The following is a 15,416-nucleotide window of genomic DNA, read 5'->3' as shown; positions in this document are numbered from 1 at the left end:
AAAAAAAACAACTTTTCCTTCAAATGATTAAAATTCTGAATCTCTTTTAAATTGTTCTATGTGAACTAATAATAACATATATGGATGAAAAACTCAAATATCAAAGCATCACTGCAGAAATTAGCATACTTTGCACTAAAGTATACTGATGAATAAATGGGTACATATGTCATTCTACTCCAGGCTACCTATCTGAAATGCTTTGCATTGTATTTCCCACATAATTAGATACCAAGATAAAACATTGTAAATATGAATGTCAGGGGTCTGTCAAACAGTATGATTCTCTATGTGCATTGGTTTACGAAAGCACATGGCCTATATAGGCTACAAAAGTACATCGACAATTAGCAATCATGTCAACATATTTTTAGGGTGCAAAATAAAACACAAATACATTTTAATACATTTGAATACATTTAATACAATGAATACATTTAGCAAAGGGCACATTGCATGCTTGTATGCGTTTAAGTGTAAAGTGTGAGCTCCATTTTCAGTTGTCCAATAGAACAATAAACCTAAATGACACACATCCAAAGCCACCAAGACGTGGATGGACTTAGAATGGTCCAGAACTAAGTTCGACTTAGAATCTGTGGGAAGACATGATGGAATTCTGGGAAGGAAGCTTTTCTTATTGCAAGAATGGAAAACTGCTCTATAGTCCTCTTTCAAACCAACAAAGCCTGGCCAGAAAAATGCCAAAAAAAAATGTAGGCTGCAGATATGTAAAGCTGAAAGAGACTTAGCCCTAAAGACTTGTAACTGGAACTGCAGTCAAAGTTGGCTCTACCAAGCACTTACTCAAGGCAATATATTTTTTAAAACTACATGCCTGCAACTAGACCGGATAAGGCCTGATTACTGCATTTCCTATTCACTTTAAATGGGAAGAAAGTAGTGATTTGTTTCATATAAAATTTAAATTAAAAAAGTAATTTATAATACAGTTATCAAAAGATGGACATATTATCAGTACAAAACTCCTGTGCCTGAATTAATTTGTATTGTATTGTATTTAATAATGCAATAGCACCACAAGTGTACACAGTGTTTTGCAAGGAGTAAATGTGAACAGGGGTACAGTATAGAGAAACAAGATATGAAAAAGATAGGATCAGAGACAAAAATTGCTAGTAGACCATAAACTGTGTGGTTGAATGAATGGTGACATTTGTAACTGCAAGTGAAATCTGAGAGATTTCGTCTGATACATACTGAATTTAGTTTTGTAAGAGTCTTAAAGGGGATGGGAAGGAAACCATTTCTGATTCTATGTAATAAAACATATATATTTGAGTTATACACCCATTAGAAAATATCTACTGTTATTATACTAACCATGATTTTTAATTTCTCCCTTACGTCTAGGTTTCTTTTCCCCTGCCTGTCAGGATAGCCACCAAACATACTGCCCAGAAGCCTTCAGCACTACTTGGACCACCGGCCAACAATAAAGCCTAATAATAACCCTAAACTTAAGGACTGCAAACAAAGAGGTAGTTAGAAGGAGAGGGACTTAGAAAAGTGAATTTGAAAAGAATGGGGCCTCGTTTATTAAAGGGGTTGGTCATCTTTAAATTAACTTTTAGTATGATGTAAAGTGTGATATTCTGAGACAATTTGCATTCATTTTTAATTATGTGTGGTTTTTGAGTGATTTGACTTTCTATTCAGCAGCTCTTTAGTTTGCAGTTTCAACAATCTGGTTGCCAGGGTCTAAATTGCCTTAGTAACTATGCAATGACTTCAATAAGAGACTGAAATTTGACTGGGGGAAAGCCTATATAGAAAGAGTAATTAAAAGTAGCAATAACAATAAATGTGTAGCATTTATTTTTAGATGGGGTCAGTGACCCCTGGAAAGCTGGAAAGAAGAAAAAGAAGGGCAATAATTAAAAAACTATAACAAATTAATATCAGTTTAAAAGTTGCTCAAAATTAGCCATTCTATAAAATACAAAAAGGTAACTGAAAGGTGAACAACGCCTTTAATGCCCAGGACACAAGTGCAAGAGTACTAAGGGGAGGGATTTCAGAAAGTGTTTACGCACTGGGTATACTTCCAAGCTAAAGTGCTGTCTAACTTGCATATGTTAACCCTGGGGAACAGGAAGGAGGCAGGAATCAAGACATACGTGTCTCTCCCAGTTTGCTCATCATGAATAAAGCTCTGCCGTCCATAGGCAGCTGTGTGTATGTATGAAAAAGTGTATCATTCCCTACCAAAAAAATGATATCTTACCCATAATATATAAAAAGAAAAAGCAGTATAAGGAATATAAATACAAATTATCTAAATGGAGTGGGTTAACGTCTGTAGCACAAGCTGCAGGGAGTTCATAAAGGAATGTTCCAAGGTTCGACAATGACCTTAAGATTTTGCTAAGAGAAGGTTACTTAAAGGGGTAGTTCACCTTTAATATTAACTTTTAGTATCATGTAGACAGTGATATTCTGAGACCGTTTGCAGTTGGTCTTCATCTGTTTGTATAATGTTTTGGGTTTTTTTTCAATTACTTAGCTTTCTAAGAAGCAGTTTCTGATTTCAGCTACCTGGTTGCTAGGGTGCAGTTTAACCCTAGCAACAATGCAGTAATTTGAATAAAAGACTGAAACATGAATAGGAAAGTGTCTAAATTTGGATTGCACTGAATCCAGGATTTGGTTGGGGATTTGGCCAGGATTTGGCCTTTTGCAGCAGGATTCAGATTCAGTCGAATCCTCGTGGCTGTCCAAACCGAATCAGAATCCTAATTTGCAAATTAGGATTCGGATTTTGATTTTGCCAAATCTTTCATGAAGGATTCTGGTATTCGCCCAAATACTAAATTCGGTACATCCCTAGTCTAAGAAGTAACACTAAGTAAAACTAAGATAAGTAATACAACATAATAACAATAAAACTGTAGCCTGATTTTGGGCTGCAGAACAACGGGCAAATACTTCAAAAACTATAAAAAGTGAAGATCAACTGAAAAGTCGTTAAGCAAAGACCATTTTATAACATACTAAAAGTTAACTTAAAGAAGAACTACACTTTTAAAAAGGTCTAAGGCTTCTTACACATGGGCGTTAGATTTCTTGTGCTTTCCTTCACTGCATGCAGAAACGCAGCCTGCGGGTAGCACCCACTCTGCTGCAGCGAAGTGGTGGCAATTTGATGTGTTTCTCCTGTGTTCTGCCCTGTGGCATGAGTAAATCTTCATTGAAAAAAAAAAAACAGGCTACATTTCTTCCTGCATTCTCCCATGGTATGCATGAAAGATGCACCAAAGAGGAACACAGGAAAAATGCCCCTGTGTGTAAGAGGCCAAAGCATAAACAAGATTTTCCATCATTCTGAAGGCAAAAAATAGAGAAATTATTTGTTAGGAATGCTAAGAACACAGCTAAGATTTGGGGTACAAGATTTTCCATCATTTTGCAGGGAAACAATTAGAGAAAGTATTTGCAATGGATTTAAATTTGAAGCATCATGTGTCAATACTGATAACAGGCAACCTGAAGAAAGTGCCATTACTCTACACTGGTAAAAATGAGTGTGCCAGACAGGACTTTTTTCGTACCATGGCAATCGGTCGTGTAGTATATCTAATGATATCAGTGGTTAACGTTCACTAGTATTTGTGGGACATAACTTTCGTATGATTGCTGTCAGATGGCCAGAACATTGTAGTTATTTTACTACTTTATTTAATCTGAATGGTTAGTTACAGATCGGAAGATTGCAACGTACCATTGCAGCCATTTAAGATGGAAGGGGCAAAAAAACTCCTGTTTACACAGAAGAATAATGCCACTTATGACTCCATACATGACTACAGAGAGGTCAAAACTTGTCTCATATAAAATAGGCCATTATAAATAATATAGATCAGATGCAAACTTTAAATGTAAATAAAATACTTTCACTTTTTTATGTTACTGGTCATTTCAATGAATGCAAAGCAAATCAGGGCAAGTATTGGCATTTTGATTCCCACAAGAAAAAGAGGTAAAAAGACTCTACATGGGCCTTAAATTCTTACACAATGCTGTCAAATACTATTTCTTAATATATGCCATGATAAAGGACATTAAATTAGTGATAATGACGTAAGGCAGGCAATGGTGACTGCTGGAAGTTTTACCTGAACAAAGTCTGAACAGCACAACAAAACTGAAAAAAATGTCAGACATGATAAGAAAAAAAGCTTATGTTATGTGCAGTATATAGCTGCAGCATAAAAGCAAAATGGTAGCATTATAAGTGTTTTTGCAAGAAGACATATTACATGTTTTTTTATTATTATTTGGCCATAAAAAAAGCAACAGTATTGCACTCCTTAAAGGAAATCCGATAAGTACCATTGTCTTCTGGCAAATTCTGTATAGTTCCTATGAGCAGATGAGCACCGGATTATTATATTGGAGTATGCTGCGAACAAATTGCATTCAGCATTATAAGGCATGCCAGGTGTATTATGAAAAAAAATGTAATGAAAAAAATTTAAATGAATATAGTTTTTCCATCTAGTTACACCTTCTTAAAACTTACAAAGCATTGACTTGACGAATTGCAATTACTGCCAAGCAGAATGTCATCAACCAAGCACACATTTGTGTCTGTTAATCCAGTAGTGAACTCAATCTCAATGGGATTTCAGCACACATTTGCTGGTAAGTAAACAAAGGAAAGAAAGGCACACTAAAACATGAAACTGATCAATCCCACAAGCGAAAAAGATGTAGGGTTTATGCACATAAAAAGCAGACAGAATATGCCATTTACTTAAAAAACAATCACAGTACGTTTGTGATTCTAATTCAAATGTATAACAAAGAAGTTACAGCGCCAATGAACTAACCTGTTACTCACTCAGTGCCTCTTGCCCTCTGGCTAACAGCTTCTGATGTCACTAGGTGTAGCTTCACACTGCAGGCCAGCTACCGTCTTCCACTACTTACCCTCGTTCAGAATACTGGGCACCCAAAGCCGTCGCCATCTTGGCTAGGTTGCCAAGGTAACAAGTACAACCAAACGACGGCTGACGCACGGCACTATGGGAGTGGTAGTCTCAACAGGCTAATCCTAGACCTGTTGAAACTTCCATATCCAGCCGATCAGTGAAGCAGGAAGAGAAAGCCTGCGTACAGCAGCAGCAGTCAGAGGGAGGGAAATATGACTCTCCAGGCAAAAGTGAGGAGACCTAGTGGAGAAGAAAGGCAACGGAAAGGTGACCCTCCATGCAAAAATGGTAAACTGTGAGCAGGGAAGGAAGAAATCTGTGCGTTGCAGTGGAGGTGCAGGAGGGGGCTTTTATGCAGCTGTAGTGTGAAGGAGCAGAAGACTGAGAAGCAGCAGAAGTGGCGAGCATTGCTGGAGCAGAAGGGGAGCACTACATGTGTTTTAGATAAAATTATGACTTCTGACCTTAATTCCTTTGTATACTTCACATTCAAGGGTCTTTAATACATTTCCCTGATTTTAGGTTTTCCCTGATTTTACATCATTTTTCCCTGGTCCCCTGAAAGACGTAAAATGGGGGTATTACTGTATTGTCATAAAACACAGGTTTTAAAATGGTGGGGAGGAGGTGTCACTGTTAGGATGCTGGTAATTTGTTCATCTGATGCCGCCGTTTTAAGCTTGGAAAATAGGTGTGTTATTTGAGGGGGGGAGGCTACAGAGTGGGCAAGTTCAAATCGTTTTTTTGCGGTAAGCTACATGCTGCAGGCCACTGTGTCCTACTTTATCCATGTGGGGCAGGCACATTGTTCCTGTCATGAAATGCTGGGGGCCACATATTGTGCCAGTCAATTGCTGGTAGGGTTGCCACCTTTTCTGGAAAAAATACCGGCTTTCCTATATATTTATCTTTTTTCCCTATTAAAACATTGATCAACCATCATTTTTACAGGCCAGGCCGACAAATTACCGGCCAGGTCACAACCCTAATTGCTGGGGGTCATGAGGTGCAGCTACATGCTGTGCTTGTCTTAAAATGATAGGGCTACACTGTTCCTATTGTGAAAAGTTGGGTCTCCTCCACTGGACCCACACAGTCGCATGTGTCATAAAATGATGGAAGGTCACACTATACCATTGTGAGTAGAAAGCCAGCAGTGCCTGTACAAACTGACATGGCTCTTGATTTGACCATGCTTGCACAAACTACGCTTAGGGCTGCCATCAGTCCAGTTTTGAAGTGGACACAACAGTTTTTTAAAGGATTGTCCAAAATTGCACCCAAACATGACCATGTGATGTATAGCCAGACCAAAGCCCCTGACCTGATCATACAGTCTCTTTTGGCTGGGTCCTGGCTAGGGTTGCCAGCTGGCCGGTATTTTACCAGCCTGGCTGGTAAAAATTATGGTTGATTCCAATGTTATTAATAGGGAAAAAAGATAAATATATAGGAAGGCCGGTATTTTTTTTTTTCTTCAGAAAAGGTTGGCTATGGAGCTTCAGTATCCATAGCAAGGGTTACAATCAACATAATACTTCCCCAGTGCAGTCCCGCACAATTATGCCTTTTTTGGAAAAGTGAGTGGCAAGCACCCATTTGCTGCAAAGGATGCGGAAAAGAGACAAGAAGGTGGTATAATAACTTTGCAATATATTTGACCACTCTACCCACGGAGCTGCCCACACTGAATGCACTCCATCCTCCTCTTTACAAACACATTTGTTGTATTAAGATTTGGCTTTGATACAGTCTACATGCTGTCACTTGATGTGAAATCATATTACCGCCAGTTGAAAAATGCCTGAACGGATTATTAAGAAGGGTGCCAATTTTAAGACAAATCCACATATTACATGCAAGATACCAAATAGACACCTCAGGAATCCTTTGAGGATGTCAACTCCCCTGGTTTTCCTGGAAGTTGTGTATTTTATATCCCTTCCTCTGAGCCTCCTGTCACAACATGACATTTTTGCAATCTCTCCGTAGTTACAACTGTGTATGTGTAGTGAGCATTCAGTTACCTCAGCAGTGCTTGCATGCACAGTGATGTCATTAGATCCACCAATAAGCCACACCCACAATTGTTTACATCTGCCTTTTTATAGCCATGGGTGCAACAGTACATGTTTTATGAAGGTGTGTTACTGTTAAAGGAAACCTTAATATCTGTCTCAGTGTTGAGATTAGTGTTGATATCTGTCGGATTGAAAGCAGTCACCCACCCCTTTTAAGCTCACCTTGTTCCATTGTGAATTAGTGGATTCTGGGACTTGAAGTGCCTCTGTTTTCCATAGTGGGTGGTGAACAGATTTTATGGAAAGCAGACGGACCCAAGATCATGTCCAAAAGGGGCAATATTTTTTCTTTAGGAAGCTTTTTAGCTGTTTTTATATCAGCTCTAGATGTCATTTAATTACCACAAAAATAGGATACAATAGTTCTAAATGCTCTGACCATGCTTTCTTGGAGCATCACGGTTAATGCACCAAAAGGCACCATGTTAATTACTCTGGAGAAATGGGCAAACGAGGCAAGCTTCCTCAACTTTGGGATTCATAGCCATAGCTATATTTTCTCTTTAGGAAGCATAGCATAAAGCTGCTGTTTTTATATCAGCCACTAGATGTCACTTAATTCCCACAAAAATAGACTACAATAGTTCGAAATGCTCTGACCATGCTCTTCATAAAAAGTATGATTTGTACTCAAGAATGAAAACAGGTGGTACTATGCTGCTTTCTTTGAGCATCATGTTTCCTGCACCGAAAGGCAACATGGTAATTACTCTGGAGCTATGTGCAAACGAGGCAAGCTTCCACCACTTTCGTAGCCATGGCTTTTAAGATAAGAGTTTCTTACTTGTAAATTGTCTTTTCTTCAGGTCCACTCAGGCAGCACATACCAAGAGAGAGATGGCCCCTCCTCATAGGATAGGAAACAAGAACAAAACACCCCCCCCCCTTTCTGCTATCCCCTGTGTTAGTTAACAAGAACAAGAGATACAAGAGATTACAAGCCGCCTGCAATACTTTCTGACCAAAAGCTGCGTCCCTTGAAGAATATACGTCCAGCTTGTAATGCTTGGAGAACGTATGCACGTTGCAGCTTTATAAATTTGTTCTGCCGATGCCTCCGCTCTCTGTGCTCATGTCGCGGCTACTGTTCTAGTCACATTCTGGCAGGAGGAGACAGACTTCTAGATTCATAGAAACTATAGCCTGCTTAAGCCAACTTGAAATCGTAGGTTTAGAAGCAGTTAATCCTTTAGATGGGCCTGAAAAATGAAGGAAGAGGTTATTCAATCTCCTGAATTGTGCCAATCTAGACAGGTAGAACACCAAACAGCATCTGACATCTAGCTTGTGAAGTTTGCGTTCTTTATCTCCCACTGGATGTTGGTAAAAGGAAGGAAGAACAATCTCCTGGGAAGAATGAAAAGTCAAAGCTACTTTAGGACCAAAGGTAGGTGGAAGTCTCATTACCACCCTATCCGGAAATATCTGAAGATAAGGCTCCTCAATATAAAGACTGAATACCTTTTGGACCAGGCACTCAATGAAGGCAAAATTCCACCAGGCAATATTAAAGCGAAGAGAGTTTTATTGTGTCCACAGCCTTACGCGTTTCGTATCACAAACACTTAATCAATAGAAAGACTTCGTATTTCACTCACCCTTCTAGCCGAAGTGAGTGCTATCAGGATTACAGTCTTTAGCCTCAGTAACTTAATATGAATTGAATAAAATGGTTCAAATGGATCATCAGATAGAACCGACAAGAGAAGTTTCAAATCCCATGGTGGACAAATATCCCTAATAGTTGGTTTGAATCTGCTTGTTGCTTAAATGAATTGTTTAACATGATGATTTTCACCTAGTGAAATACCTATCACTGCCCCTAAGGCTGACACTTGAACTCTGAGAGTAGCTGGCTGCAGCCCCATATGAAAACCATCCAAAAGGAACTGTAGAATTTGGGGAACCGAGGCCTTATGTGGATCAATAGTGATCGCCACACCAGAAAGAAAATCTTCTCCAGATTCTAGAATTGATTTTATTAGTTCCTGCTTTTCTACTGGGAATCATAACTGCAATAACTTCAGTTGATAACCCCTGAGTTAGTGACTGCCATTCAGGATCCACGCTGACAGAGCTAGTCTGCTGGAGTCCGGATGGTGCACTGGCCCCTGGTGAAGCAGAGTCTTTCTGAAGCCCAAGCGTAGTGGATCCTCCTCTGCCATTATTAACAGTAGGGAAAACCAACCCCTCCTGTGCCATTATGGAACCACTAAAATGAGAGTGGAGACAGGGAATAAAATCTGTCCAGTTTGGCATTTTCCATTGTAGCCATGAGATCTGTAGTTGGAAGACCCCACATATGAATCAGGAGTTGAAACACTGACGGACTGAGAGACCATTCCCCAGGTATAAGTGGTCTGTGTGTCAGAAAATCTGCTCTGTTATTGTCTGAGCCCTTTATATATATCGTCTGCAGATGCATCTCTGCCCAGCCTAAAATTTTTAGAGTCAATTCTAGTAATTTCTGGCTGTGAGTTCCTCCTTGTCTGTTCAGATGAGCCACTACTGTGGTGTTTTCTGTTCTGACTTTCACTGTCTGACCTCTGGTCAGATGTGCTGTCGCTTTGAGAGCTCTCCAAGCAGCCAGGAGCTCCCAGTGATTGGAGGAGAGAGACGCCTCCAGAGGAGCAACATGCCTTGCCAGACACTTTGCTCAAGAGTTGCTCCTAACCCTTGCCTGCTGGCATTGGTAGTGAGAATGAGCCACTACTCTATGACCCATGGAACTCCTTTGGAAAAATTTGGGTCTTTCCACCAACTGAGCGAGTGTCTTACATGAGGAGGTAGTATTGTCCAGAGTGCTCTCTGTGCCATCCCAACTTCTCAATATTGTTCTCTGAAGAAACCTCATATGCAGTCTGGCCCATGGCACCACTTCTATAGTCACTGTCATTGCTCCCAAGGCTGACGTGGCCTGCCTGATTGAGACTACCCTTCGCTGAGAGAGACTCGACAGGGAACTGCACAGGCTGACCTTCCTCAGCAGGACCCCCAAGAACTGCTTCCTCTGAGACGGAATGAGATCTGATTTCTGGTAATTGATCTTCCAACCCAGAGTCTCTAGAGAAGAAATTGTTCTCTGTAGATGACTGAGCAGTAGACCGCTGGAAGACGCTTTCAATAGTCAATCGTCCAGATTGAGAAAAAAATTCCTCTGGAGAAAAAACGTTTATCCTGAGGCAATAACTTCTTTGTTTCTCCTAATTTAGAAACCAGAGCCTCCAACTGTTTACTGGAAAAAAAAGACCCTCAAAAGGCATGGCACAAAGCTTGTTCTTCGATGCCAGGTCTGCTGCCCAATGTTAAAGCCATAGTGCACACCTACCAGCTACAGCCAGGGCAGAAGACTCTCTACCGCAGCTTCACATAAGTTATCGGCCGCTAGCTGAATAATTTCCATGGAAGACTTCATGTCCTCACGGGAGACTCCATGTTCCATATCTCGATCCAGCTGAGTAAGCCAAAGCCTAATAGACCAGATGACACAAGCTGTGGCCACTCGTGGCCTAAACCCCGCTGCAGAAGATTCAAAGAGTTTTTTGAAAGCAGCGTCCACCATCCGATCCATCAGATCTCTAAAACTGGCTCCATCTTCCATTGGAATAGTCGTCTTCTTAGCCAATCTGGCCACCTCCGACTTTAGGCAGAAGGTCCCAAGCAACCGCCACCTTTTCATCAAACGGAATAATACTTTCTAACTTTACTTCTTTTCAGGCTTTAACCATTCCTTAGAAATGATACTTGAAATCACCTCATGCACTGGAAATACTGGAAAGAGATGTGCGCTTTGCAAGACAAGACTTCCTTGTGATTTTCCTAAGTTACTATAGCATGTTGTTTACCATTCAGTATTTTTCATTATAATAAATTGCTTTTAATATTTGTTAAATATTTTGCTTTCCCAAATTTATGCACATTTCAAGTGCCCACCTTCCCCCATCTTGGGTGTCGTCACATAGCTCATTCTTTAAATTTTTCCATCTGTCATAACAAACTAATTTATCTTTATCACTGTTGCATCTTGGATTTTGTTTTCTTTTTTCCATGTTACAGATATCTGCTGCACAAGTATGGCAGCCCCAAATAGAGGAACATAGGGGATCAGATCAGGTAATGTAAAAGCATTGGGCAAATACTTTTAAGGCATAACTTAACAGCATGCATAGACAATGTATAAAAGGTTTAATTTCTTGTGGTCAGTATCTCTTTAAACACTAGCCTTGCACTGAACCCTTGCCAGTCCTTAGATTTACATTCTGTTAAGTAAGGCAAAACCAAACCCCAGAGATGAAACTGGATTTTAGTCTAGGCATGCTCTTCTTCCTATAACATCCACCTTTGACTTTGGGCCTGTCCCTCAGCTTTTGGGTGCTGCCAGGACTTACCTAACAAGAATCCAGAGACTACCACAGCATGGAGCAAATGTAAATTCAGAGAAGGAAACTACAAGGATTAAACTAAATTTAGGCAGGCCAGATAAACCCCATATGGCAGTCCCTAACTTACTTATTAAAAAGAAATGTTTCTCTGCATAATAGCATTACCTGTGTTCAGTGTATGTTGAGCATTGGTTTCAATTTGAAGGCTGAATCCTCCCCCGCCAGTAAAGGCTTTTAAGAGAGAGTGATTGCCCAAACCAACGCCCACATTTAAAAGCATAGGACCACCATTAGTTTTAAGGGGTGGGTATGGGGTGCTATTGAAAAACCACATGAAGCTAGGCCACAGCTTCAGGCCAATATACTATATTAGAGGGAAATTGTGGAAGCACTCAAGGCTAAATCAAAATATATTTAAATATAATGGAAGTGCTACTTACAATGCACTTCCCTGGGCCCCTGTCTCATAAGTAATTCAGTATAAATGCAAGTGCATGTTTTTAAATGTGGGCGTTGGTTTGGGCAATCACTCTCTCTTAAAAGCCTTTACTGGCGGGGGAGGATTCAGCCTTCAAATTGAAACCAATGCTCAACATACACTGAACACAGGTAATGCTATTATGCAGAGAAACATATGGCATATGGTCTTTTTGATACATAACTCTTAATAGGGGCAGATTTATTAAGAATCGAGTTGTGTTTTTCCACAAAAATGCAAGTTTTCGAGTTTTTTTTCAATATTAATTATACCCCGACCCTGGAAATAGCTCAAATCTGAAAATACACCATCTAAACCTGTCGAGGTCATATAGGAGCCAAGTTCTTCAGATTGTTTAAATATAATGAAAGAGAGAATAATGCACTTCATATTCCAGTATGGGGTCTTTCCATATATGGATCCCCATATCTTAAATCTGCTAAAAAATAATTTAACCATAACATACACCCCAATATGGAGTTACTCAGCTTAGTCAGGATAAAGTATAAGGTATAGTTTTATTATTACAGAGAAAAAGGAAATCACAAAATTATTTGCTTAAAATGGACTCAATGGGAAGCGGTCTTTTCTGTAATTCTGAGCTTTCTGGATAAGGGATTCCACACCTATACTAACAACACTTGTTAGTTCATGTCCAAAACATGGAAAACAGGATATTTATAAAAAATTTACTCCAGAATAGTAGCCAAGACGTAATTAGGTAAAATATTATTGGTTGCTAGGGGTTACTAGCCCTGAGTAAAATGTACACACTTTGTGAATTCTTTTCCATAAAGAATATATAAAGCAGCTAGTGTTATCAGAATTTGATTGTTTCTATAACTTGCTATGTACTTTAGCTTCTTCTATAAATGCTATAAATAAAACCTGCTGATTACTGGATGTACATACATTGTTATGCTATTTGTATCTTCCTATATAAAAGCTTTTCTTACTATCTTTCCTATATGTCATGTCTAGTCATGTTTTTGTCATCTCCACTAGAAAAAAGAGTTGCGGTGCTTAAATGAATGTCACAACAAGTGATGACATAATTCTTAGCAGTATTTCCGGGGACACTCATTTTGAAATATGTAATTAAACAATTATTTATAGAGATGTACTTGAGTCATAAAATGAACTGTTCTGTCACATATAAAGGCAGGCACACAAACAATGAATGCTTTAAAGAACATATCTAGTCACATACTCCTATTTTAAACTTCAACAGAGATTTATAATGCATTTCTACTTTGAACATTTATATCTAATTACCTTCATTTTTAAAAGTACCTTTTTAATGGAAATATAGGTAAATTTTGTTGGATCTACTGAAATACCACTAATCCTATGGGAGAATTAAAGGACAAATTAAGTCTCCTTTACGAGGGATGGTGATCCAATACATTAGTCAACCCCCAGTGAATTGTTGCTAACTTTTTTTTACCAACTTAACTGCGTTTTCTAGGGGTCCTGTTTACCTAGCTGAGTCTGACTAGAGCACAAGTGATCCCTTGAAAAGATCCCTTTAGAGAAACATGGTTGAATAAAGTGAACCATCTGTGCTTGCACTCAACATATAATGTAAAAATAAGGCAGTGCAGGCTCCAGAACGTGATCAGAATTTAGATACACAGGATAAAGCCACACATCCTCAAAAAAAGTCAATGTTCAAAATAGATCTTTTTTCAGGATATTAAAAACAAGTTATAACATCAAAACTGGAATCACATTGTCCGATACGTTTCAAACCCCAGGTCTTTAATCTTAGGCCTAACATTAAAGCTTATGATTAAGGACTTGAGGTCCATGCATCAGGCAATGTGATTTCTGTTTATGCTCTGGTTTGATATGGTCTTCTTGTAATGCAGCATTTTCTGGAAAATGTATTCTGAATAAATTGATCCCATTAATGGTTGACCCGGAACCCACAGCGACCTGAGAAGGTTTGGATTGAAATTTGACCAACCATTGTGGGTTAGGGTCAGGTTTAGTTTTTCCTGACCAGCACATCACTAGATCCCATACCTGTAATAATCTATTTTTCTTATGTCCTTTGTTCAACTAGCATTATAAAAGTATTTATCTCGAATAAACCATTTATTTTTAAAGTGAATTTATGGTTTTGGGGGTTCTATCTTTTTTGGAGCATGTCACACTATTCACCAACTGTTTATCTGGGCTAACACTAAAGCTTCAGGTTTGTCTGTTTAATAGTTCAGTTCAGTCAATCTTTGAGCAGTGCTGATGATGCTTAGTAATGGTCATAGGAGTTTTCTGACAAAAAAACTAATCACACAGTCAATATTTGTTAAATTAGTAGGTGTTTACCAGTGCAGCATGAAAATTACACAGAGTCAACAATGCTATGCTAAGTGGCCTTCTTCGGTGACAGCTTCCAGTTTTATACCTTATTATACTACAAGTGGTTGGGATAGGAAATTCCTGCCTGCCTACAGCAACACATTATCTTGAGGTGTATGCAACCACATAATATAGATATCCTACATGACTAATTGGTGTTTAAGCAATACTTCCTTTCTAAAATAAGTAAGCATAGTAATTAATGCCTTGTCATCTTGTGTGGGGATTAAGATGTTGCATAAGGCAACTATGCTGCTGTTTATTTGCCATCTGTCCTGTCCAGGGAAGTTGGATTTGGGTGCCTGGGTGAGTTAGTCTCAATTTTGGTTCCCAGTCTTCTGTATCAGCAGTCCTCATGATAATTTAAAGCAGGTGTTTCTGTTTCCTTTCCAGTTAAATTATGAAGCAGCTATACGTGTAACAGCTTTATATATACACTAGGGTTCAGCTACCAATGAGTAATTATGCCTGATCAGTAAGAAAAAACAAAAAAAATAGATAAATAGGCCCCATGATAGTCAATGGCAGATGTCCTTTTTACATTTGGAAGATGTTTCTTGCCTTTGTGATCTTTGAGGGCATTTTGATGCTGGCTAATTGTGCCATTGTGGCAGGAACAATGGCCATGATGCTTTTCTCAGAAAAATGCTGAATTGTGGGAAAAAACATGGGGAATTGCATCTAACGAATGAACTTTCAACACTGCACTCTATATCCTACATATACTGTAGATATTTGGTTGTTGTATAAATGTTATCTTTCTAGTAGTTTTATTATTGCCTGCTTTGTAAATGTTTCTTACTGAGATACATACTCAGTGTTTATTAAATGTATTGATACAGTTAAACGTATTAATATTACTCTTATATCCCTTTCCACCATTAGAATATGGTGACCTCTTTCTCTGTTACTACATTTGTGCTGAAAACTGTCACCACCTTGAACTTTGTGCTTACCCCAAAGGAGTCTTATTTCTTCTTCTTCCACTCTTCTCTTAGCAATTGTATACCAACCTTAGTAAATATAGCCTATAAGTCAGCAACTCTGTCTTCCAGTCCATCAATCATTTGATCTGACAAAGTTAAACGAATATTTAAAGACATTTCTTGCATCATTTCCAGATCTATAACATCTGCTCCTGTCATTCTGTCATGTT

The 15,416-nt window shown here is 38.8% G+C and overlaps 1 protein-coding gene across 5 annotated transcripts in view; it reads right to left on the bottom strand.

The window, feature by feature from the left end:
- bbs9.L (Bardet-Biedl syndrome 9 L homeolog) overlaps positions 1-5,495 on the bottom strand; it is a 138,862-nt gene extending 133,367 nt beyond the window's left edge. Inside the window, exon 1 of one of the 5 annotated variants that reach the window (XM_018266590.2) lies at positions 4,854-5,495. The gene's annotated coding sequence lies outside the window, so the exon portion shown is untranslated. 5 annotated transcript variants of the gene reach the window in all.
- Positions 5,496-15,416: the final 9,921 nt, after the last annotated feature.

This window comes from Xenopus laevis, chromosome 6L (genome assembly GCF_017654675.1).
Source record: "Xenopus laevis strain J_2021 chromosome 6L, Xenopus_laevis_v10.1, whole genome shotgun sequence".
Lineage (NCBI taxonomy): Eukaryota > Metazoa > Chordata > Amphibia > Anura > Pipidae > Xenopus > Xenopus laevis.
Note: the sequence above shows the minus strand (reverse complement) of the source record. Positions and strands in the feature narration are given on the sequence as shown.